Below are 27,192 nucleotides of genomic sequence, written 5' to 3' on the forward strand. Positions count from 1 at the left end.
TAAAGGATACTTTTCATTACTAAGTATCATGTCCTATTTTCTGGAATGAAACCTCACTACTTTGGTGCTTCCTGCTTCTGAACATTTGGCATGAAGCTGATGATATCTATTACCATAGATACTAAGTGATAAGAGTTATTCATCTCTCTATTTCATTCTCTTTTGGGGAATGTATGTGGTTAGGCTTACAATAATACTCAGACTTAGACAGTGTATTGAACTTTTGTTTATGAAATACTACTTCGTTACATGCGTTTTCTTTTTAAATGAATATTGTCTTGACAAACTTCTAAAATCAGAACACAATTTCAGTCATATGCATGGAGCATGACAGTTACCCACTAGCTTAATAAACTGAAATATCTAACTCCTAATCTTCCTTTACATTTCTTCAGTTGGCTACAGAATCCCAATCCCCCTGCTCAAGAGTGGGTTTTGAACAGTTATAGCATTGATTAGGTAAGATGGCTCATGTTGAAGTTTTAAGACTGATATGTGAATGTTCTTGCGATGGAATTGTATGTAGCTAATTGTAATCTTGTTGATTCATGCTCTCCTGCAGCATTACTCTCCAAAGCTATGAGCAAAAGTCAACAAGTCAACGTTCTGATCGAAGTGCTTTGAAGGACATGCTTATGTTATCTTGCAGTCTGTCCCTTTGATTTAGCAAGGATGTCTGTAACTGAGAAAGGTTTCCACAGGCAGGTTGCTCTGCTTTAGCTTTCCAGATACATGCAAAAGGATTGAAGGGCATACACAGAACCCTGGGCTGCAGTTTAGAGTCGAACCGTGAATGCAACATTGTGGCTGCTTCAGCTAGCATGTTGTTGTAGTCCAACAACATCTGTAGAGGGACATAGGTTCCCCATCCGTATTCTATACTGAATGGAGTGCTGCATACAGAGTACTGTAGAATAGCAGAGGAACTCAGCAATATTCTGCTTTATGAACACATACCAATAAAGTTGATGTTGCAGTAACATTATGCTGGTATTGTAAACAGATATGCTGGTCCAAATGTTTGGCGTCCGTGTGTAAGATAGATTCCATATATTTTACATGGGAAGCAATTGAAATTGATAAGACACACAAGTAAATGTACTCCAGAACTTCGGTGGAAATCTCAGCATATCCTGCTTATGTAGAAAAATCAGGTCAGCACAGCTGTGGTTCTAATTTGGTATAAAATCAGAAGTATTCCTGGAAGGCTTTTGTCATCTTACTTTTTCCAGAAAAATCCATTCGGGAACAAGAAGGGATATCCTCAGCATGTTGGAAACATTTTCCTATTTAGTTAAGAAAAAGAGTATGATGGAATTAAAAAGATCTAGTGGGAATAAAAAGTAGTTCCTTTGTGTCCTAAAATACATCTGTTTTTGAAAGAGGAGAGAGAGAGAGCTTATGTAAAATTACTTTATAATGGAAGCATAGGTGATGCGGTATAATTCAGTGGCCAGCAGTAACCAAAGGAAAGAAAAAGAAATGTACTTTCTTTCCAAAATATAATACCTAAACATAACTGAATAATAGTGTGGTGTAGTGGCTAAGGTGTTGGACTGGGAGTTGGGAGATCCGGGTTCTAGTCCCCATTCGGCCATGGAAACCCACTGGGTGACTTTGGGCCAGTCACAAACTCTCAGTGGAGAGGAAGAGGAGGATGTATACCACCTTGGGCTCATTGGAGGGAAAAAAAGGCAGGATATAAATGTAATAATAATAATAATAATAATAATAATAATAATAATAATAATAATACAAAATCCATCATAAAAATATTCATACTTAGATTCATGACATAGTTATAACTAACAGTGCATAATATTAAAAAGGAAGGTGAGGCAACTGGAAAACAGTTATGCATGGCAATAATTTAACAAGAAGCCATAATGTTTCCAGTACTTCAAAATTATAGAATTATCCCTGTTCCTAAAGACTTATCTTTCATGTTTCCATATGGGCTCACCTGTCTCAAGATCACTGAGGGATCCTGTTGAAAATTCTCTCCTATTACAAAATTTAATTAAGTGGGGTGAAATGCAGTAGGATTAGTTGTGGTACCCACCATGTGAAATTAATTTCCAAAGCAAGTGTGTCGACTTTTAGTAAGCAACTTTTTAGTAAATCCTTAGGGAATTATTATTTATTACTAACATTTTGTCAGTTTTGAATGTCCTTCTTATCCATGATTTAGTAGTGAGTTGGTGTACTTATTCTGCATTTTTAAAAATATTTCTAGTTTAGGGTCTTTTTCAGCTTTTATGCAACCCAACAGAAAACGCATAGTTAACTGTGTAAAGTAATGAAATCAATATCATTATTCATAAAGACTATAGAGATATAAATGTATTAAATCTATTACCGATTTCATTTTTTATTATCTTTTGAAATGTAATCTCCCTTTTTTTTGTTAGGGAAAACAATTAAATTGAAATAACTGTCTATTACTAATTTTTTTTATTAGCTTTTGAAATGCAATCTCCCTCTTTTTTATTGTTAAGGAAAACTATTAAACTGAAATATCTGTGTCTCTTAATCATAGTTTGTGAACTGAGAGCAGATACTGTTTCTCAGTTATAAGATAGAGAAACACATAAGGCGTTCCTCAAAAAGAACTAAGTAGACCGACGTAATTGTTCATAGGGATTGGTTATCTATACCACATTGTGGTTGCGATGATAACTCTTCTGACTGGCTGAGTTGGTGTGATGGTGCAGAATGTTCAGTTCCTCAGGGAACTGAAATGTGTGCAGGTCAGCTTTTGTGAGATAAATTTTAGTTCTCGGTTTGATTGTGATTAAAATTTAGTGTAGAAGACTGCTGAAGGCTAGGAGGTAGGAGAGTCAGAAACCCAGAAGAAAGGAAACTAAAGAAAGTAGGCAATGGGGATAACAAGAAGAGCCAGAAGGATGGCTAAGTGGAGATTGAGTCTTCTCACAGGGAAGCTGAAGTGGGGAATTATTTATTTATTATTTATTTATTTAATTACATTTATATACCGCCCCACAGCTGAAGCTCTCTGGGCGGTTTACAACAATTAAAAATAGTAAACTTTAAAAGTATACAAAAACTTAAAAAACATAAAGCCAGTATAAAAACAACAGTATCCATTTAAAAACAACAATTCTGGGGTCCATTAAAAACAAACTTAACATTGTTAAATGCTGGTAAAATGCCTGGGAGAAGAGAAAAGTCTTGACCTGGCGCCGAAAAGATAACAACGTTATCATCGTTGACCTGGCGCCTCATCGAGAAGATCATTCCACAGTCGGGGGGGGGCAACCACTGAGAAGGCCCTCTCCCTTGTTGCCATCCTCCGAGCTTCCCTCGGAGTAGGCACTCGGAGGAGGACCTTAGATGTTGAGCGCAGTGTACGGGTAGGTTCATGTCGGGAGAGGTATTGTGGTCCCAAGCCGTGTAGGGCTTTATAGGTTAAGACCAGCACCTTGAATTGGGCTCGGAAACATATAGGCAGCCAATGCAAGCGGGCCAGAATCGGTGTTATATGCTCAAACCTCCCTGTTCCAGCTATCAATCTGGCCGCCACATTTTGCACAAGCTGCAGCTTCCGGACTGTCTTCAAAGGCTGCCCCATGTAGAGGGCATTGCAGTAATCTAATTTGGAAGTTACCAAAGTATGGACAACTGAAGCTAGGTTATCCCTGTCCAGATAGGGGCGTAGCTGGGCCACCAACCGAAGTTGGTAGAAAGCACTCCGTGCCACCGAGGCCACCTGAGCCTCAAGTGACAAAGATGGTTCTAGGAGAACCCCCAAGCTACGAACCTGCTCCTTCAGTTTCATGTACATGTTAAACAGCATGGGGGACAAGACTGACCCCTGCGGAACCCCATACTTGAAAGTCCACGGGGCCAAGCAGTGTCCCCCAAGCACCACCTTCTGGAGCCATCCTGCTAAGTAGGAGTGGAACCACTGCAATGCAGTGCCTCCCACTCCCAACTCAGCCAGACGTTCCAGAAGGATACCATGGTTGATGGTATCGAAAGCCGCTGAGAGATCAAGGAGAATCAACAGAGTCACACTCCCCCTGTCTTTCTCCCGACATAGGTCATCATACAGGGCGACCAAGGCTGTTTCTGTGCCAAAGCCAGGCCTGAAACCCGACTGAAATGGATCCAGATAATACATTTCCCTATAATGTATATTGTTGAAATGTAATAAATGGACATGTTGTTCTGAACGCAGGACTGAGAATCTGGTTGTGCAAGCATAAAAAGGAATGTGATTTAATATTTTGAATGGTATTTTATCACCGACAAAAGTATTACAAACTTATTGGAGAAAGTTTAACATTATGTTTGAAAGCCAGGAAATTATTAATAAATAGGCCGCCTAAATAGGTGAGGTAGCTTATTTTGGGCCCCAGGTGTATCTTATATAAGAATACGGTAGTATAAGGCTTATTACTTGAGATCTACCAGACCGATTTTGCTCAATTTTGTTTTGAACCGAAGCTTGAGCAATGTATACATGCTGAAAATTTAAAAAATTCAAAAAAGTTCAAACCTTGAGCTTTAATAGCAATTAATTTCATCTGTTCCAAAAAGGGGAAGCAGCAGGATGACAGACAGCCCTGCTCGACCAATTAGTGTGGTGCGAAGGCATGCTACAGCCATGCAGATAGGCTGTTGCTACCAGCAGGGAGGGAGAAGGGGATGGTGGAAGCCATTGAGGCTGTGCAAGGGAGGGGAGGGGTCATGCTGCAGGTAAAGTTCAGAGGGGGGATTCACTATGCATGAACCACATTTGCATTATTCATGAGCCCTTCTGTGGTGAGGGGATTTAGGGGCAAAAAAAATTGGCAAAGGAGCAGGACTACTAGCGCATGTGGCAACTTGGACTTTACACTAGTTTCATAAGAATGTAGTGGCCATCTAAGAAACGTTAGATGTATCATGTAGTCAAGCATTTGGAATTAAAAAAAATCTGGATGAATTCCAGCAAAAACAGGTTTTGGTCTTAGGTTTTATAGACATAAATACAAAAGAGACTGCTTTAATTACACATATTTTATTGCTTGTCATTTGGAGTCTGTTAACAGCTATATAAGTTGCTATCCTTCCTATGGTTTATCATTACACTTTTATATATAGAATTTCTAAAGCTGTTAGTTTACTTTAATGCAATAATAATAATAATAATAATAATAATAATAATAATAATAATATCTGTTTAGATCCAACTAGCCTCCCATTATTTTTTCTAGGTATTACAAGTAGCTAATAAAAGCTAAGAATAACCTTAGGAAAGGAAAGGAACCTCTCGTGCAAGCACTGAGTCATTACTGACTCTTGGAGGGACACCAGCTTTCGCTGACGTTTTCTTGGCAGGCCTTATAGCGGGGTGGTTTGCCGTTGCCTTCCCCGGCCGTTATTACCTTTCCCCCAGCTAACTGGGTACTCATTTTACCGACCTCGGGAGGATGGAAGGCTGAGTCGACCTGAGCCGGCTGCCTGAGAACCAGCTTCCACTGGGATCGAACTCAGGCCGTGGGGAGAGTTTCAGCTGCAGAAACTGCTGCTTTACCGCTCTGCGCCACACGAGGCTCTAAGAATAACCTTAGGACCTAATATATTCCACCTTAAGTGGCCATCACATGGATTTTGAGGTACAAGCACAAAGCACTAGTATGTGTCACCTTACCAGTTCTTAACTGGCACTACATTCTTTTACGGTGCAATCATATGCATGTTTAGATAGGGGAAAAATCCGACATCTGCCAGCATCCTCCATCCAACTTTTCTCTCTGAACATGCATAGGATTTTGCCCTAACAGTTTTTAAAGCTTTTGTTTGAGACTTTCCTTCCCCCACTGCCCCATTTAAATTGCCTTGTAAGTGGTTAATTATTTAGAATAGAGTAGGAAAAGAGGTTACTAATGTCTAATGATAAAACACAGTAACATTTTTAGAGTGTAATCCTATGCATGTTTAGACAGAAAAAGTCCTACAACTCCCAGTATTTCTAAACATGAATAGGGTTTAGCTTGCAGAATTTATAGCTTGCAGAATTGCTTTTACTTACTCTTGAACATGTACATTTGTAGCAATCATTGCAATTTATCGAGATGCACAATTTTCCTTTTAGAAGAAATGTAGACTCAAAATATCTACAGTAAGTTTTCTATTTATTATGAGCAGAACTCCTAAAGACTGAATTCTATTGTGCATCAAGAAAACACATTGAATGCTCCCATTCTCACAATGTAAGAACCGGGGTCATCCAATGAAGCTGAATAGCAGGACATTCAGGACAGGTAAAAAGATGTACTTCTTCACATATTACATAGTTAAACTATGGAATTTGGTACTTAAAGATGTACCACAAGATGGCCACCAACTTGGATGGCTTTAAAATGGGTTAGACCAGCGGTTCTCAACCTGTGGGTCGGGACCCCTTTGGGGGTCGAATGACCCTTTCATCGGAAAACACATATTTCCGATGGTCTTAGGAAACTGTATTGACTGAACTATGTCATGTATCATCTTTTGTATTATTAAAGCTATTGTTATGTATTATTTTCATTAGCAAACCATCCCATGACAATGGATCGTGTAGAGAAGAATGAAAATAATTTTATGGTTGGGGGTCACCACAACTGAGGAACTGTATTAAAGGGTCGCGGCATTAGGAGGGTTGAGAACCACTGGGTTAGACAAATTCATGGAGGATAAGGTTATCAAAAGCTACTAGTCATTATGGATATATATTACCGCTAGTATCAGAGCTAGTATGCCTCTGAATGCTAGCTTCTGAGAAGCGTGAATGGGAAGGCCCTATTATGTTCCTATTCTGCTTGTGGGCTCCCCATAGGCTTCTGGTTGGCCACTGTGGGAACAGAATGTTGGACCTGATAGGCCTTTGGCTTGATCTGGCATGGCCCATTTTATGTTCTTATATCCTATGCTTTGCTGGTGGGGTTATCTGATTTAACATTAGGCAAGTGCGAATATGTGACTGCACCAATCATAGAGGTTTGTGCTTGTATTCCTTAGCCTTCACTTTCATTCAGTGCATATCCAGTCTAATCTCTGGGCCTGGATTTGGCTGCCTTCTGCTGACTTGCCCTCCTGCCTTGTGAAATAGCCTTGATCTGGCTTAGCCTTGCATGCAGTCATAGTTTGGCAATAATTTAAGCCCCATTTTCAACAAGGCGGTATTTATTTTTAATGGTTGAGCTGTCAGTGTTGAACAGAAATGCTATCTATTTTCTCTGAAGTCCTGCTTGAGAGGTGTGTGTGTGTGTGTGTGTCAGAGAGAGAAAGAGGTGGGGTGGGGAAGAGAATTGTCTCCCTTAACTGTCTCTCTTTTCTCTCACGTAAGCAGATTGATTCTAGGCCAGAAAAGAAGCGATTTCATTTGGAACAGCAGAAATTGGAATTCACTGACTTTTACATCAGCCAGGAAATTACTGTTGTGCAGATGGTAGGCTAACAGGAGGAAATGGAAAGATTAGACACTAGAGATGTGGGATGGTGGTCAGAGCACAGGACTATGAGGAAAGAACTCCTGAGTTCTAATTCATATAACTTTGCCTTCCTCTTTGTTCTTAAATTAAACTTGCCATTTAAGCGTTTCCATGTAATCATAGAATGGACTGGCTTCATGCTGGATATATTGTCCTTCTTGTTGTTGACCTAAATATAGAACTTATCTATATTTTTATGTAGTTGATGGGCTGACCTAAGTGCTCAAACTCCCTGGGTGTCTCAGAAATAAAGTGCTAGTTACGACAGCAGTATAGCAACAAAAGGCATCCAAGAAAAACTGAATTGCTATGAGAAATATTGTAGACTATTAGGTCTAAAGGCAGGGGTGGGCCTTCAGCTGTTTTGTCTACAACTCACATCAGCCCTAACCACCATAGCCAGTGGTGATGGGCCATGGGAATTGTAGGCCAAAATGTCCTGGAGTGCCACAAGTTGCCCATCCCTGTCCTTAGGTAATTCTTAGTACATGTTGGCTACTTATGATACCTTGAAAAGAATAATGAGAGGGAAATGTTTCCCATATATGGTAAATGATGATGATGAACCTACTATTGTCCCCAATGCTTTAACAACAAACACGTTTTTGCCTTGAGCCAGAAATAGTAGTGGAAATTTAGCGCTGGAATCCATGTCCTGTTCATTCAAAGCATAGAATCAGGTTCCAAGAATATAAAAAAATCTTAGTATTCATATGCCGTATTTCCTCAGTGCCCAAAACATTTTATATTGCATAGTAATCCTTAGGACAGCCATCTCATGGAGGCTATCTTTGTTACCTCACTTGTAGAGATGGGAGAGCTGAGGCAAAGAAAGAGTGGCTTGCTCAAGGCCATCCCCTGAATTCATCTATGAGGAGAAAGGTGAACCAGGGATTTCTAGCTCATGCTCTAGTATGCTTTCTCTATATAACTAACCACAAAAAGCATACAGCTGTAATATGACATTCTCTGTGGTATAGCAATTTTTTGAATTAGCTTTCCTGAAGTAGATTATTACTGTTCTTACTTTTTACCACCACCATCGTCTGGGCCAGAGCCAGAAAAGCAAGCCTGGGGGACTCTTGTCTGTGGGGTCCTGCTTTGGGGTATGGGCCTTTGAGAGGTGCCCATGCATGCTTCCCTTGACACCAGACCTGCTTGTAATAGTATTTCTTGCAGTGTGGTTATATGGTGCATTACATAGGATTACAAGCCACATAAATGGAGGAGTTGGGAAAAACAAATATTTAGTGTACTCTGATATTGCGTTCCAAATTTGTATTTTTATATATAATTCCATAATCTTTTGCTTGCAAAACTCTTATTCACACCCCAATCCTAAAGTTGTGTGATATGCTGTTGCTTTAGATAGCTGACTGTTCTTTGGCATTGACACCCTGTTCCTAAATACAATTACATGACCTGGAAGTTGGTCCCACCAATTTCAGGGAGCATTACTTCCCAGTTAGTGTACTTTGTACCATGATCTCCTTGATAGCTGTTTCATTTTGTAGTTTTGTGAAGTGTGTCTGTTCCTCTGTGCATCACAACATTGTTTGCTTCAAGTATTACTATGGTTTTCTGGTTTATACTGATATCTTAAGCAACAATGAAACTAAAGCAAAATTATGCAACTGTTCTGATGTGGAGACTTTATCTCCTTTCTTAAATTAGCTAATATTTTTGGATGATTTTTAAAATGGCTCTTTGCCAATAACAACTCATTGTGTTACTCAGAGGGGGCTGACTGGTCATAAATTTCATTTTCCCAGAACATTTTCAGGAACTAGGCGTACTCTGAGACAATTTTAACATACAGTCTGCAGGGGGGAAATGTCAAGTATGACCACCTTGGCTGTGGGTCTAGTGGGCACCTGATCAAACTCTAGAAATTTGGGTGGCACTGGGAGAGCAGGAACTCCTGTACAAATTTCCTTTCACTGCACCTTCCTTTCTATAGTGATCTTATAGCCATTCTCCATCCATCTTGTAGCCATTCCATGACATGTCTGCCTACCTATTCCCATCCTATTACCTGCCCTCAACCTTAAAAGTTGCTTTCCTTGCTCCCTGCCTTTTTCCTACATCATATATTCCCCTCTCTTCATATTGCCCATACTTCCTTTGCTTTTCTTCTCCTACTCCTTTCATTCTCTAGTGCGTACTTTCCTCCTGCCTCTGAGAGCTGGTGTATGATTGACCAACATTTGTGTCTTGATTTCCTGTCAGCTGGTGGGAAGTTGAATGAGAGCAGCATCAGCATCCCAAAGCTTGGCTTAGCCATGATAATGGAGTTGTTTGTATGAATCGACAGACTACGATGGGTTATTTTGGTGAGGCTGTGGCATGTGCACCCACCATTTTTAATATATAACCCCTGAGCATAACCCATGGTGTGTTTTAGGGTTATGTGAGGGTTATGTGACGCTTGCCTGGGTTCGCACAACACGACAACCCCCGAACAGGGGTTACATTTGCAACCTGGAGTCCACAGGTGCTGCGTATCATTTTAACCCAGTCAATAGCTAACGTTACAGTGGTCTATGGCAGTAATATAAGAAGCAGAAGTAGATACAACTTGGTGTGTTGCTTCTATCAAGCTTTCTGTGGTGGCGCCTCCTTCCCCACGCTGCCATTCGAAAGGCTTCTGAGGAAACATCTTGCACTGAGTGGATAGGAGAAGAAGCAGATTAAGCTTGAACTCATGAACAGAAAGAAGAAGGAGAAGGAGGAAAAGAGGAACAGGCCAAGAAAGAACAGCCCAGCCCAGAAGGAGAATGGATGCAGTGTAAACCAGATTCTAATCAGAACCTGAATAGATACATTCCCATCCATCTGGGCAACTGAATCATCCACCACCTTCATGCTTTTTTCCTCCTCTCTCCCAATCCCTTTCCTTGTATCTCATGTCTTTTAGATTGTAAACTTGAGGACAAGGGCTCTCTAATTATTAATTTAAGCTGTTCTGGGACTCTCATTTGCCTGAAGATGCTTTAAATGAATAAATGATCAATACACCATGAATGAATACCTTAAATGAATAAATGAATGAATGAAATTCTTTAAATTAATAAATCATCAATAAGCCATCATAGAGTTGGCTCAAACATCCTAAACAAGCAGAGAGCAGACTTATCCATAAAGGCATCCTACATCAAGAGAGAACCAAAGTTATGACCAAGGAGGAAAGAGTCACTGGATAAATGTGTGGGATGAGATATTGGGGGGGGGGTATTATTAAAAAGGTGTAAATAAGAGCTTTTGAAAATGGAACATATTTAATACATGACTTTGGAGAAGAAGCACAAGCAATTTGCATGCTTATTTAGAACTTATGAAGCTGAGCTTATGTATTTTCCTTTTGTGGGAAGATGTGTGTGCTGCTTTTGCGTCCGAACCCACACATCTGCCAGCAGCCTTAATTTCAGATGTACTAAATACGTGTGAAAAGAATAAGTACAGTCTGCTGTTGGTGAATGAGCACAGTGTGTGTGTACTTACTAAGTCCTTCTGATTGTAATCAAGCTTGTTGGTGATAATGCTGTGGGTTGGTTACGGAAATTGACTGTAGGCCTTTCTCTATCAAAATGCAGACATATTTAGCTATTGTAGTCTGCTAAAGATTCTGGTCATTTTGTATGTGATATTAATAAGCAGGCTCCCTTTAGAAATTGTAACACAACTTGAATGAAAAGAGTCATTTATGAAGTGGCTTAAATCTGACTCGTTGTGAAAGCATCTACAGTCTTGGGGGAATCAAGATCTGTGCCTCAATAGCTTAGTGAAGCTTGCAGCACTAAGCAGACCCAGAGCGAAAAATTTCATATGTCTATCTGGAGCAACTTTTGGGGTAGCCTGAAGTATAGCATGCTACAAAGAATATCCTTGGAATTCACAGTGAAAAATGTGACTTGAAGGAGACACTGTTCCCTTACCAGTTGCATAATTGAAAATATTTAAATCTAGATAACCAGCTAAAATTTCTCAACAGTTGGAATGGGTCAATAAAGAAATTGTTGCATATCTTTTATTTGTTTTTGCTACTTTTGCTACTTAAAATGTATACTCTTTTATTCAACTCAAATTTCATCAGGTACTTCACTAGAAAGAAAGAGAGAGAGAGAAGTCCAAGTTCTGAGAGGAACACTTCATAAAGCTTTGTTTCAATACTCATCATCATTGACTGTGTGCAGCTGGGAAAAGACTGTCAGCTGTATTGGGGAACAGTGCTATTGATGGGGAAGGTAGTAGGTTTAGGGGAATATTTTAACTGGTACATGGCTGAACAAGCAGTTGATGGTGGATTTGGGGACATGGGGAAAGTTGGGGGCTGGCTTGATGTCAGTTAGATTCAAAGCCACCCTGGGGCAAAGAGGTGAACGTGCGCAGCTGAAAAGTTGGGGACTTCTGCTTGTCTGTCCTTGCTCGGAGCCACTCCGGGGGCGTTCATGGGTGGAAGGTGATCTCCTATTGGCTGCCAGAAGCTCGGGGAGGGGGCAGACCTGGCAAGCCAAATGGCCACCAGAAAGCTCGCGCTGCCTCCCCTCATTAGAACAACTTGCTTCCACTGTGCACCAGGAATACTGTGGGTTTGGCGTGGAGCAGCACCAACCCGATGCCGTGAAGACAGTCCCCTGGAGAGGACATGATAGAACCCTGGAGATCTGAATAAGTTGGGAGGTGGGTTTTTAATGTTAGGTGATAAAAGTTGTCACATGACTGAGAAAAGGATTGCTTATGATACATTTTAAAACAAACTGGTTGTCACTTCTATGTGGTTTAGGTCTAATGGGTTAGGCTTGCAGATTATTCACTTGGCCCGTGAGGTTCCTGAATACTACAACTGTAGCATGAGTTCATGATAACTCACAAGTGGCAAAAACAGTATATATGAACCAGGTTGTAGACTGAAATAGTTTTGAATCAGAAAATGATTACCAGAGTGTGCATCTTACCCCTATTCTCTGGAAATTGAGTCTCTTGGCAGTCACATTAAGAAATTGTTGATGTAAATTATCAATCCAATTCAATTTATTTGATGGGACTAGAGTATTTAACATTTATTTTACTTAAAGCATGTATATATGTGTACATGACTATACATAGACATACACATAACTATGTTTCAGCAGATCAGCTGTGGGAATTTGAGCTAGAAACTATTTTTTCCTCAAAGCAAGAGTTGGCACTAAGAGGTGATTGACCACTTTTGTTTTTCATTCAGCCTTCTCCTACTTGGTGTTCTCTAGATGTTTTGGGCTACAACTCCCAGCATTTCTGACTATTGGCCATGTTGGCCAGGGCTGATGTGAATTGAAGTTCAAAACATCTGGAATGCAGCAGGTTGGGGAAGGCTGCATTAAATTTTTTAGCTCTGTGCAGTGGAGGACCACCTCACATTCTGCAAGTACTACACAATGTAGTGTAGTGGTTAGCTTGTTGGACTCAGACTTGAAAGATACAGAGTCAAATCCCTTCTCAGTCATGACGCATGATGGGTGACACTGGGCCTATCACTGTCTCTAAACTTCACCTTCCTCACAGGGTTACTAGCATAAGATGGGGGGATTTGCCTTTGCCACCTTGAGCTCTATGGAGAACAGGCTGGGTATAAAAGCAATAAATACTATAAATGTTGTATTATTTAATTAAGCCACTATCCTGTTAATTCACAACAAGAGTTGAAGTGCTGACCAAAGAGGAAACCAACTTTTGATAAATCCTTCCTGTTCATCATTACCACACTGAATATGGGTATATAAAACATATTAATTGGTCCTGAAATATATTTCAAATATCATTTCATCAGGAGGTAGAGCAACTCCCTCTCATAACGAACGGTTCTGGAACAGGGGTAAGTAAAGCAGAAGCAAGCACAGAAAGTATGAGATAGTATAAGATACCACTGAACCTTTGGAATCTCACGATTTTCAGAGACTCTTAGAACCTGACTTTCAGAGATGATAGTAATGTTAAGTAATGTTAATATAGTAATGTATAGTTAAGTAATGTTAATATAGCTCTGTTAAGGTCAATAGTCTTTGCAGCCAGGAAACCAAATCATCAGATGAACAACTTAAAAAGAAATTGGAATAGTACACAGCTTCACTGTGAGGTTGTATCTTGTGTAGGTGGTAGAGACAGTTAACATTGTTCACAAATTTGACCTTAACAGGTTGTTGTAACCCCCACCCCATCACACATCAGTATCACTTAAAATACACTACTCTCTTTCAAGAAAAGGATGAAAGCTGATGTAAGAACATAAGGATGAAAGCTGATGTAAGAAGCTGAGTGATATGTGGGTGGAACAAGGAAATGGATATTTAGTAATCTATTTCTCTGGAATTAAACATTCCTCGCCTTGAACCTTCTGACTGTGATGTTTGTGTTGGATGGCCTTGGGTAAAGAGCTTGTAACATCCCTTAAGTAGTGATGTGTGTTTTTGAAGGCTTTTCTTTAATTTACAGTTTATTCAGATTAAGTAAAAGGCCAACTGTGACTTTCTCTGACCTTTTGAGAATGAAAAATGGGGAGACTTTTATAGGCGTAAAACTTTCTTTACACATTTGGGGTCTAATGGTCAAAGAAGCTAACTCGGTGCCACTCCTGATAATTTTTGCAGAATACTAAATTCCAATTTTTAAAAACCAGGATTCTAGCTGATTCCTTTAGATTGGTAGTTGCTTTTGAAGAATTGGCTGTTCAGTAAAGTATATGGAGACATACTTTATGTTGATTCATGCTTAATCCATCTAAATAACTGGAGACTACAAAATAATAGAGAAAGTCTATGAAAAGTTTTAAATTCCCTTAAATACAGCAATGTACATTTGCATGTTGATAAAACTAGCCCTAGCAGAATAATGGATATTACCAGAATTAAGGCCACAATACTACACATACTTTCTTGGGAGTAAGTCTTCTTGGTAGACATTGATAGGATTGCAGTGTTAAAAGCTTTTTAAAAAGCTACTTGAATTGGCTGTAACTAAGGGCAAAAGCATTAGCTTAAGAGACTTCTGAGTTACCACAGTACTATTTGTTTCATCTCGAAGTCTGAGAAGTTATGTGACAACAAAAGTAGCTTTTAGAATGAGGCTAGTTAGTTATCTGACCATTTTGTTGTTAAGATCATATGAAAATGCTAATAACTGAATCTGCATCACAGCATAGATAGTGTTGATGAAGAAAAATAAAATAATGGGCCATATTCAAAGTATACAAAGTAAAGCTGCACCATCACCATTTAATTCCAAAGAGCCCCCCCTCGCAAGTTTTCTCTGATCTTTCAGTATACTGCCTGTCTCTATAAACGTAACATCCGTCTACAAGTGCAGCACTAAGCCACTGACAGTTGCAAACTATGTGAAATGGTTAACACTAAAGTGAATGATCAGTAAGAATTACTGGAATGTCCTTATTAAAAAATACAGTACGTTTAGGGCACAATTTGTAACTTACTGAGTTTCTGAACTTACAGTGCAAACCTATACATGTCTACTCAGAAGTAAGTCCCATTCAATTCAATGGGACTTATTCCCACATAAGTCTATAGGATTGGAGCCTTTTTTATATATAAACAGAATGTGCAAGATAAATAGAACTTGAGGTCCCATTGATTTATGCTTGAGAGTTAAGCATGTGCTTAAATCTCCCTCTGAAATGACAAAATGGTTATCTTTCCTCAATATCTTTCAGTATGCCATAAAACAGTTTATTGATCACCAAGGGTCATATGAAAATGGGGGTTCAAAGTAATGCAGTATTGACTAGTAGTTTTGAAATGGAATCGGTGTGTGAAAATCTTAAAAGTACGTTCCATACTCAATAGTGTAGCTTGAGACTGACATTAGGGATAAGTGAGAGCCAAATCAGCCCCGTGACTGAATGAAAACTTTTTAGCTATAAAAATGAACAACTGATAAGAGAAATCTAGCTGTTAATGATTTAATTAGGTTGAATGTGTATCACTAGTTAGATGCAGTTTATTGTTCAGTCACTGCTTAAGATAAATATTACATAGTAATTAATGGCTTCTCTTCTCTAGTGGTTTCAAAAGATTTTAAAAGCTTCTGGCTGATGAGAAAAACCCTTCCACTCCCAGCTGTAAGCCTTACCCCCCAAAAAAAATATCTGTTTGCATATTGACTATTTTCAAATGACTGATGTAGCATTTGAATTTTTCCTATCTCAGACACCCTTTGTAATTTAGTTTCTGACAATTTTTGGCTCAAGATATGCCCTTCTCAATGCAGTAAACTGTTTCTGTAAAGTAATAAAAGTAAGGTGCTAGGTAACATTTTATAAAGCAATTAGTTAATCGTATAAGACTTGAAGAACTCCATGTCTTTGGTTGTGGCACAACTGCAACTAAAAAGTGATGATTGAGTTAAAGAAGCCTCTCCTTTCATTTTGCAAATACTGTGAACTTCTCTCAAGCTTCTAGTTAGACATTCTGAAAGTACCAAAATAACTGGGAGTTTTCTTCATTATTAGAAAAGGTTTGTTTTAAAAACCTAGAAATTATTGCTTTACATCACAGCAGTGAGTGAATGCTTCAACCTGACAAATTTTAGAATGTTAGCTATTTGGGAAATTTTCTGTGAACTCAGTGTCCTAGTTAACAAATAGTTTGCCCAGGCTGTACTCTTTCTACATAAACTAAAGTATAAAGTGTCAGGTAGTACACATATACATGATGATGTGCACATGCTGTTGCAAGTAGATCTTGAACAAATCTACCAAGGTAGAGGCATAGATTTTAAAAAATGAACTTTCATTAATACATAGGAGAGCAAATTTGCATTTTATAAATTAACGTATGGGTAATTTACATACAGTTTGGCAAGAGATACCTCCTGAATAGAGAAGAGCAAGTGTTATGTGTATATCTTGGATTTAACTTTCAAATATGGTTCGTCTCCCATAAGTAATCTGCATTCACCTGATGAATGCAGTTTACTTTGCTATTAATCGGGCCATCAATACATAGTGCTGATAGGTGAAATGATACATGGTACAGATCACTCTGTTAGAGCTTAGTTCTGCAGTAGACTATGGACTTTTGGAGAACTGTTGAGTGACCTTAATGCCAGGTAATGCAGACCACTTAGCACCTTGCAGAAATGTGATTTGAAGGGAAGAAAAAGCTGCCATTTCACTTTCTTGAAAGCCAAAAGATTTGAAGATAATTGGTCTTTCTCCTTCCAATTGAACATGTGCAGTTAAATCACTAAAAGGAGCCAATGAATAGAAATGCATTGGTAATTGCATAGTTTCATTCCTAATGTACCATCTTGAGTATAATTTACACCTTCCACAGTCAAGAATACTAAAGCTGTGCAAAAGTACAGTAAGCCCTAGTATGTACATGTTTTTACCTGTTAGTCAATATACAGCATACATGTATAAAATGAATTGCTTTAACTTTATCTAGAGCATTACAGCATTTTTGGGTCCTTTCCCACAGTTAAATGTAGTTATGACTCTGTCCAGCACACTCTTGGAAACTGTGTGTAATTCATAGCTTTCCCCTTTTCTCAGTATTAATTCCTCATCTTTTGGTTTGGAAAGAAGCTCATGCATATATGAAGAACATTAACACAGTTTGGTAGTTGTTTGCTATAGTTGATGGTAGTATTGATTTGTTCTGAGACCATGTGTTATGCAAATAATCATATATGCTGTGGATCTCTTTAAAGTGAAACAACATTACTTTGAAGCAAAATGCCTATTGGTTACTAAAAGAAACTTCATCCCACAATCTCCCTCTTACCTTCAGTGAATGAACTGCAGAGTCCCTGAGTTAGCTATTGCTCCGTAGTGTTGGGATTTTGATTCTCTTAGGCATCAGAGATGTGAGCATTCCAGCAGTTACACCAAACAATGAGAGAGAGACTCTCTGCATGCCCCAAGCCTATGGAGCATTACGTCATGGCAATACCATATAAGGAACTCTGTGTTGTGCAGACTCGTCGTGTCTGTAGTGTACTTCAATGATAGCCAGAACTCCCCCCCAGAAAAGCTTATTAATGTGTTCTGGCTCCAGCTGACACTCTGGACTGTGTGAAACATTTCATTTGTCTGATCAGTTTGTGGCCAAAATGAATGTACGGAAGAGTTAGGTTAGAGCAGTTCCTTCTCACTACTGATAATAGAGTAATTAGTTGCTTGTAATCTAATGTTTTCATCTTTGTTTTCCATAACACAATTGTTTTGAGGGACTGGATTGTAATTTCTTCTTCTTCTTTAGATTACAAAAAAATACAAGTTTAGCTGGACTTCTCTGAGAGACATAGGAGCACCAAGGCTTTTTTTTTCTTTTTCTTTCTGTGTTTTATTTCCTGATGATGTAACTAGAAAACAATTCTTCAACTGATGATGGGAAGGCCAGATGAGAAACTGGGGTGTGTTGTATATGTGTGTGCGTGCGTGCTTAATAGTTTCCCTTTAAACCCATTTTTGCCTTCCTTTCAGTTAATGTGATTAGGATTCTTCATTGGTTATGTTTTAGTAACACGAAAGGTTTTGAAGAGAATATTTATTTGATTAATAATCAGAAAAATAAATACGGAGAGGCCAAGTATAGATGATTAATTTTAGAATTTAAAGGGATGTATCCTAGTTTAATTCTGTATTTTGACAGTGTGCGAAAGACCAAGAAAATGATTGCAGAAGAATCATTACAGGCTTAATGAGAATTACCTCATTAAATCCCCTGTATGTTAATAAAAGAGCTTGAGATGATATGAAAGAGTTTTTAAAATAACTTACTTTGTTGTGCTCTGCTAAATGGATTAGGGACACATCTGCCTTTATTTATGTATCGCTTGAAGTTTAGCTCTTTACAGCACAATTCTGTGCATTTTTACTCAGAAGTAAATTGCAATAAGTTGAATGGAATTTACTCCATAGTTTGATATTAAAGCAGATAAAATAGCACAAGCATATGGGGATCAAAGTCTGTCTTTCTAAAATATGGTCAGTGGTGCCATGGAAATTTGAAGCAATGCAACTTGCTCCAAATTATGTTAAGGGTGTATATATAATACATGTAACCAGTTTTGACAAGAATATACTTAAAAATGCTATTATATTGTCATAACATAGGAAGCTGCATCAAATTATTATCCTCAGGGGTCCTTCTTCGTGAGCCCCTGCCAAAGGAAGTGAGGCAGGTGGCTACCAGGAGGAGGGCCTTCTCTGCTGTGGCACCCCGGCTGTGGAATGAGCTCCTTAAGGAGGTTCGCTTGGCACCTACATTATATGCTTTTAGACGCCAGGTGAAGACCTTTTTATTCTCCCAGCATTTTAACAGTCTATAAATAAATTTTAACTTGGTGTTTTAAATTTGTAATTTTGCATTGCTGCTGTTTTTATCTGGTTGAGCTTTTATATTGTATTTTATATTATGGTTTTATACTGTTGTTTTATACTTTGAATGTTTTTTTGTGAACCTCCCAGAGAGCTTCGGCTATTGGGCGGTATAAAAATGTAATAAATAAATAAATAAATAAATAAATAAAATGTTTTTAATTTTTGTGAACCACCCAGAGAGCTCCAGCTATTGGGCGGTATAGAAATGTAATAAATAAATAAATAGTCTACTCTAACTAGCAATTGTTTTCTCACTAGCAGATCCTTTCCAGCATCTCAGTTAGAGAGATGTCTTTCCCATCATCTGTTATCTCATCCATTTAACTTGACTTGTCAAGACTTGTATGCAACATACTTGTGCGTTTCCAGTGAGCTATGGGCACCATATGCAATGGCCAACTTACTGCTGACCAAATAGGACATGGTGCAACATGTTCCCGAGCAACTGGTAAATATAGGCTTGCTGCCTCTGATACTGGAGTTAGCACATAGCCTCTGGTACTGGAGGTTGTACATAGCCATTGATAGCCTTCTCCAGGAATTTATCCAACCCCGTTTTAAAGCCATCCAAATTGGTGGACATCACTACATCTTTCATAACCAGCAGGGAACACAGGATACCAAAATAATAGCCTTCTACCAAACAAATCTGCCTGCCAGTTAAGATGGTTACTCACCTACCTCCATCTCTGGAATTTAGGTTGGTGGCTGCCAGAGAGAGAGAGAGAGAGCTTTCTCTGTGGGTAGTGCCCTAGCTGTGGAGATCCCTTCCCAGACAAACTTCCATGGCCCCTTCTTGACTACCTTTTAGGAACTAGGCAATGCCTGTGCTGTTCTCTTCAGTTTTTATTATCAACTGAACGTAATTAATACTCTGCTTTTTAATTTATGATGATGCTACTCTTTGGTTGTTGCTGCTGATGTTATTTTGGGTTTTTTGTTTTAACTTTTATCTTCTTGTTAGCTTACTTAAAGCAGGACTGTCAAACCTTTTCCAGCTAGACACCCAAAATGTTTTGAATAACTTTTCGGGCTGCATTCCAGTAGTGGATGGGGCTGAAGGCAAAAGGGACAAGACCAAAATGCCAGTATATTGTAGCTTGAAGCTCTTACAGCCAGAAACAAAGCCTTAGGAGAGGTATTTCAATCTTTTAGAATTGGGGAGGAAATTGCACAAAAGCCAGAAAACCACCAAACGACCAGTGGTTGGGGGCCAGGGAAAGTGTGTGTGGTCATCTAGGGAACCCTGAAGGGCTGGATTTGGATTCCAGGCCAGCAGGATTTGGCCTGTGGTTCAATACCCCTGACGTAATGTATTGCTGATAGCTTTTATATGATCCTTAGTGTTGCAAAGGCACTTTTAATAAACATTTTTATAAATCTATTTTAAATATAATATTAATTTGGTACTTGTTGTAAAGATCCATCCCAATATTATTTAGAAAGCCTACTTCCAGTTCTGTTTTTCTATTACAATCCATATGTATATGTTCATATGCTTGTATAGACACTAATTTAGCATAGACTTAGCTTAGACTGATTTAGCATAGATTGGTAGTTATGAAGGGCCCATGTAATTTTGAATAGGGAAGGGTTTCCCCAGTTGGGGCACCTCCCATAGATAAGTCGATCTTTCTCTTTAGTAGCCACTAACCTAACTCAAAGGTGGAGGAATTGTAGATCTTCATAAATTGTGAGGGAGAGGTTATGCCCCCTTCCTTCCCAAAGGATGGGTTCGGGAATTGGCTGCTGAAGTGATTGGTGATGGAATTTGAGCTACTTTTAGTGGGAGGGGAAGGGAGGGGAATTGACCATTGAAAGTGTCATTTGAGGGGAGGAATTGGGCTCAGAGGATGTGCACCCTACCGCTAATTACACACCTACAAGAGGAACTGGGTTGGATGATCTAATGTATGCCACTCTCAGTTACTAGATGCACATTTCGGATACAAATGTGATGAATAAAATCAAAGTCAGGAGTTATTTGCAATGAAGATGTGTTGGTTGTCTGTAACTTTTAAATTTAATACAAATTATAGTGCATACTGACAACCCTCCCCTATATATCATAAGTAACTAATACATGTTGATTACTTTGCACTTCCATTTAAATGTTACCATCTTGGGTGTTATTGTCTGCAGCTGGTTAACACATTGTTTTTCACGAGGGCCTGGTTCGCACATAACAAGAACTCAGAATATGGCTTGTTGTTGAAATGTGGGTTGTTGTTGAATAATAGCTCTTGGTTACATGCAAAACCCACACTATGGTTTAAGTATGGGTTAACTACAATGAACCAGGAAGAGAACCCATAGTTGGTTGTTGAATTGTGAAGTGTTGGTTGTTTCTGGTTAACAGTCTATATTTAAACAATATTGCAGAGTTCGCATGCAATGACAATCCATGATTCAACAACAACCCACAATTCAATGACAACCTGTACTCAACCCATACTCTGGGTTATCATTACATGAGAACTAAATCAATCCCTTTTGCATCGCTAATACTGCTTGTTCATTGATTTTTTTTAATGTAAAAACATAAGAATTTAGAAGGGTCATGCTGGATCAGCAAGGGTCCATCTAGTCCAGCTCTCTGTTCACACCAACGAGCTGTCGATCAGGGAACCACAAACAGGACACGGTGCAACAGCACCCTCCCACCCATGTTCCCCAGCAACTGGTATATACAGGCTTACTGCCTGTGATACTGGAGGCTGCACTTAGCCTTCAGGAGTATTAACCATTGATAGCCTTCTCCAGGAATTTATCCAACCCCCTTTTAAAGCCATCCAAATTGGTGGCCATCACCACATCTTGTGATAGTGAAATTCATAGTTTAACTATGTGCTGTGTGAAGAAGTACTTCCTTTTATCTGTCCTGAATCTCCCACCAATCAGCTTCATGGGATGAGCCTGGTTTTTAGTATTTTAGGAGAGGGAGAAGAATGTCTCCCTATCCACAGTCTCCACACCATGCATAATTTTGTACAGCTCTAGCATGTCTCCCCTTAGCCTCCTTTTTTCCAAGCTAAACAATACCAGCTGTTGTAACATTCCCTCATAGAGGAGATGCTCCAGTTCCTTGATCATTTTAGTTGTCCTTTTCTGGACTTTTTCCAGGTCTACAATACCATTTTTTAAGTGTGGTGACCAAAACTGCATTCAGTATTCTAAGTGTGGTTGCACCACAGATTTGTATAAAGGCAGTATGATACTGGCCATTTTATTCTCAATTCCTTTTCTAATAATGCCTATCATGGAGTTTGCCATCTTTATAGCAGCTGCACACTGGGTTGACATTTTCCTCAAGCTCTCCACCACAACTGTAAGATCTCTTTCTTGGTCGGTCACCGTCAGCTCAGATGCCATTAGGTTATACTTGATGTTGTTGTTTTTTGCCCCAACATGCATCACCTTACACTTGCTTACATTGAACCGCATCTGCAATTTGGATGCCCACTCTCGCAGCTTGGAGAAAACCTTTTGGGGCTCCTCACAATCCCCCCCCTTTTTTTTTTTTTTTTTTTAAATCATCTTAAATAATTTGGTGTCATCAGCAAACTTGGCCACTTCACTGCTTACTCCTAATTCCAAATAATTTATGAACTAGTTGAAAAGAATTGTTCTCAATATAGATGTTTAAATACTTAAAAGGTTGTCACACAGAGGAGGGCCAGGATCTCTTCTTGATCCTCCCAGAGTGCAGGACACGGAATAACGGGCTCAAGTTACAGGAAGCCAGATTCCAGCTGGACATCAGGAAAAACTTCCTGACTGTTAGAGCAGTACGACAATGGAATCAATTACCTAGGGAGGTTGTGGGCTCTCCCACACTAGAGGCCTTCAAGAGGCAGCTGGACTACCATCCGTCAGGGATGCTTTAGGGTGGATTCCTGCATTGAGCAGGGGGTTGGACTCGATGGCCTTGTAGGCCCCTTCCAACTCTGCTATTCTATGATTCTATGAAATTGAATGTGATAACTTTCCGTTTTAAAACTGGTTACATAATGGACCAGACTCAGCAGTGAGGATTTTACTGTGATATTGTAAAACAGGACCATTTCCCATCTCCTTGGTTTAGCTATTCTGTTTACAGCCTCTGCTATTTTAAGAATGCAGCCCTCAGGTAGCATAATTGTAAGCTTTGGACATTTAATGCTCTGGGAGATGGGTGAAAGTGCTAATCCATCTGTTTATAAACTTTAAAATGTGACAAGGCCCTAATCCAGGTAGAGACCATAGGGCTTTTGCATGCATATACCTAACTGGATTAAGGGATCAGGCTTGCAAACAGGTGGTGTACATGAAGTTGCTGTCTCTCATCCAGTCACTGGATGCACAGCTTCCTTACCAGAGCAATATTTGTTGCAAACTATTCTGTGGCAATTGTGGGGCTAGATTTTGTCCCACCTGCTCCTTACTCCCTGTTGTACAGCTGGTTGTAATTACTGCTTTTTTAAGAGGGTGCCATATGCACAGCTCAGCTGTGATGAATGCACAGTTTGATTGGAGCCAGGATGTCCAAAGTATCCTGGCTCCAGGATACAGCAATTGTTGTCAAACCTGTTTCACAATAAATGACACCTGAACAATTGGATTTACTGATCTTGTAAAGTCCATGGTTGGCCTGTTACAACTTGCTTCTGCAGTCAGATTTATCTTCATTTATTTGTGGTTTATACCACCCTTCAGCAAAGCTTTCAGGGCAGTTATCATAAGTTACCGTATGTTTTAATTAATACGGGACAATGCAGGAGGATATCCAAGCATTAAGTTCAGTAAAGCAAACAGTCCAAGAGCATGAATGTATTTTATTATGCTTCTAAAAAACCTTTTTTCAGTAATATAACAATATCCAAACAATTTTGCCTGTTCATAAAGAACAGTTGCCTCCAAGTTAATTTTCTGCATTGAAAGGAGTCATGTGAATTGAGTGTCTTACAGCTGAAATGATCGTGAGTTGATATGGTGAAAAAAATCCACCCCTGCAAGGTGCTGTGTATTTTCAGTATTTTTTTATGGAGACGGTTCACTTCGCTTTAATGAGCACTGAGGGGCATGTAACACCTTGTGACCATCACAGGATTAACTGAAACATATGTGGCTTTATGTTATTCCTTTCCTTTTCTGTTTTACTAGGGTAATTTGAATGCTAGTACCCACTTCTATTTCCTATTCTAGAAGTTAGAGCTAACGAAAACTCTTTCCCCCGTCTTGGTCTGCTTTTAATGTGGATGTATAAAACCATCTAATACTGATCCTGTTCAGACAACACGCTAAACCACGCAATGGTGAAGCATTTTGAACTAAACATTATGGCTTAGTGTGCCGTGTTAACTGTTCCTAACCATGGTGGCTACATAATCACAGTTCAAACATGCTCACTAGCCATTTGCTGCAAAAGGGCTAGTGGCCCAACCATGGCTTAGCGTGTTGTCTGAACAGGTCCATTGTGTCAAACTATTTGTCTATCAAGCCCAGTACTGTCTAATGCAGCCTTCCTCAACCTGATGCCCTCCAGATGTGTTGGACTCTAATTTCTAACATTCCTGACCTCGGCCATGCTAGCTTGGGCTGATAGGACTTGGAGTTAAAACATCTGGATGACACAAAGTTGGGAAAGGCTGATGTACTGTGACAGGCAGTAAGTCTCAGGCTATTTGGCAGAGGTCTTTCTGCTTTCCAAATTTCCTTAAAAACAGCAGCAAACACCACTACCACCACCACCTCCACCACCCAGGGAGATATCAGAAATTGCACTTGGGAACTTCTGCATGTGATATATGTGCTCTACCTTCCTGAACAGAAGTTTGGGTGAACAAAATTAGTTTCTTGTTCAAGAAAGAGGCTGCTCCTAAGAAGAAAGAAGGAGCTGGGAAAACAGTGGGATCTTACAAATATGCTCCTCTATAAGAGGAGAGGGAATGATTTAGCTGCTCACTCCATCTAAACAATTCCTGTCTCCTTAGTAACTAATCATAGTTTTTAAAATTTGTTGTACTTGTAAATATTATGGCAGGATAGAATACCACAGAATCAGAGAAACTAGAGCTAAAGCCTGATTAGGTCATTGCGACCCTTGCGTGCCAACACAAAGTTGCTCCTTCTTGACTCTTTAGCCCAGTTTGTTTTGTCTACTCTGTGCTTTCAAATAATTTGGGCTTGAACTTTTTATTTTTTGTGTTAAATCAACTCTTTAGAGCTGAACTTGAATATTCCTCTGCTCCGTATGATGAAGTGAATGCATTTCTTGGGAATTAAGGAGCACACTTGTAGGATATTGAAATGTTAGCCTGCAGATGGGAGACACTATGGGGCAGATGATTCCCTGATCAGGGGATGGGGGTGGGGTTCAACCTGTTTTGAATGAGGTCGTACTCCTTGTGAAAGTACAGGCTCCCACCTTGGGAGTACTGTTTGTCCTTGGTGACATAAACCACTTTCCCCCCAATTTTCCCACTGCGACCTCTACTGGAGAAGGATTAATCTAGCAAATGTGAATCTAAGTCCTGGTCACATCCCAGGACATAGTGGTATATGTGGGGTTCCAAGAAGCTGGAATTAGTCCAAAATACAGCAGCCAGGATTTTAATTGGGATGGCTCACTGAAAATATATCTCAGCAGTGCAGATCTCTCAGAACTGGTAAGATCTTCCACTGAGACCCTTGTCAGAGTGCTACTACTCTCAGAGATCAAGGTGGCTGGCAACAAGGGCCTTTTCATTTCTGGTGTCCTGGGTGTGGAATGAACTCCCTAAAAAGGTTCTCCTGGCTTTCAATTTATTATCTTCTAGACAGCAGGTTAAGACATTTTTTATTTTCTCAGGCATTTTAGGGAGTTGTATTTGAAACACTGGAAATAAAAAAAAAAAATCCAGCCTGCTGTTTTATTTGGTTGACTGATCGATTGTGATAGTTCTATTGTTTTTAATATTTCTACTGTATATTTTACGTTTTTAGATTTTAAATTGCATTGTAAACCACCCTGGAATAAATATTTATGAAGGGCAGTATAAACACACATTAAATAAAAGAATAATAAAAGTTTCCCACATTATTCAGAGGTCAACCTGGGTTGTTTCTGACTCTACAAAGAGATGCAAATTATTATAGTTCCCCAATAGGTATGGAGCGCATATTTGCAACTGTGTTTGTTGCATGCCGATCTCTGACGCCAGCCCTGTTGGTCTGGACTATAAATGCACATATAAATCAATGGTTTAATTGAGCAATTCATTAGAGGAAGCAAAGGATGGCATGGAGAGATTTTCATAAGGATTTTATTAAATCCAAACAACTTCAGAGGCAAACGGGTTTAATGACTGTTATTTCTTTAGACCTATATAACACAGAATTACTTCCAACATGCACTCGTGCTACACAGAAACCAATTTGCTTAGGAAATGGCATACATGCTATGTGTACATTTCACATATGATGGTCACAGGTATTTATTTTGCTGAGATGCTATAAATGACAGGAGCTTCCCAGTATTAAATCCACTATATTCTACCTAGTGATTGTGGTAGCTCATCAATAGATCTCTATGATCATAGAAATTGTTTGAATTGGTCACAGGGTATTTTTCTAGATGTTCTTATATTGCTAAGAATAACACTGTGATCCAGTTCTCATGTAACGATAAGCTGGAATGCTAAAGAATTTTGGCTTTTTTCCCTCATGAAATTTTGTTTTGAAATAAGGTTAAAGAAGAAGAAGAACTTCCATAATAATCTATCATAACCACTAAAGAAAGAAAAAATCCACTAATTATGTTTTTAACTGATATTTGGCCTAAATAGGAGCTCAATTCCTAATGAAAGTAAAAATACAAGTTCTGTAACATATAAAAGGAGTGTGTGCAATTTTGTCTTATTGTGAGGTAATAATTTTATTTCTTACCCACCTCTCTGTTTGGATCGAGGTGGGGAACAACAATAAGGATACACGTTAGTAAAACAGTCTAAAAACATCCTAAAATTCCACTGTGAACAAGGCAGCATATGTTGGAGTGCTGCAAGCAAACCCTGGATCTTCTATCCATGGTTTGCCTACCGTGATGTGTGAACTGAGAGTTTGGCCTTGTTTCTCCCCATATAAGGCCATAAGGGCAGCCTCACACAGAGCACATTATAGTAGTCAAGTTGTGAGGTTACCGATACATGATTACAGCAGCTAAGCTATCCCTGTCCAGAAATGGCCATAACCAGTGCACCAACTGAAGTTGATAAAAGGCTTTCATTGACACTGCAGCCACTTGGGCATCCAGGAATAGTAAAGGTTCTGTGAGCATCCCAAAACCACATATCTGCTCCTTAATAGAAA

At 39.2% G+C, this 27,192-nt stretch overlaps 2 protein-coding genes across 5 annotated transcripts in view; one reads left to right on the plus strand and one right to left on the minus strand.

Moving 5' to 3' along the window:
* Nucleotides 1-27,192, plus strand: part of CMSS1 (cms1 ribosomal small subunit homolog) — a 225,649-nt gene that overhangs the window by 24,684 nt on the left and 173,773 nt on the right. The gene's annotated exons all lie outside the window — the stretch shown is intronic.
* Nucleotides 1-27,192, minus strand: part of FILIP1L (filamin A interacting protein 1 like) — a 194,856-nt gene that overhangs the window by 20,395 nt on the left and 147,269 nt on the right. Inside the window, exon 1 of one of the 4 annotated variants that reach the window (XM_063126891.1) lies at nucleotides 17,264-17,355. The exons of the other annotated variants lie outside the window; for them this stretch is intronic. The gene's annotated coding sequence lies outside the window, so the exon portion shown is untranslated. Of the gene's footprint in view, nucleotides 1-17,263; nucleotides 17,356-27,192 lie in introns of those variants that run through there. 4 annotated transcript variants of the gene reach the window in all.

Source organism: Elgaria multicarinata, chromosome 5 (assembly GCF_023053635.1).
Source record: "Elgaria multicarinata webbii isolate HBS135686 ecotype San Diego chromosome 5, rElgMul1.1.pri, whole genome shotgun sequence".
Lineage (NCBI taxonomy): Eukaryota > Metazoa > Chordata > Lepidosauria > Squamata > Anguidae > Elgaria > Elgaria multicarinata.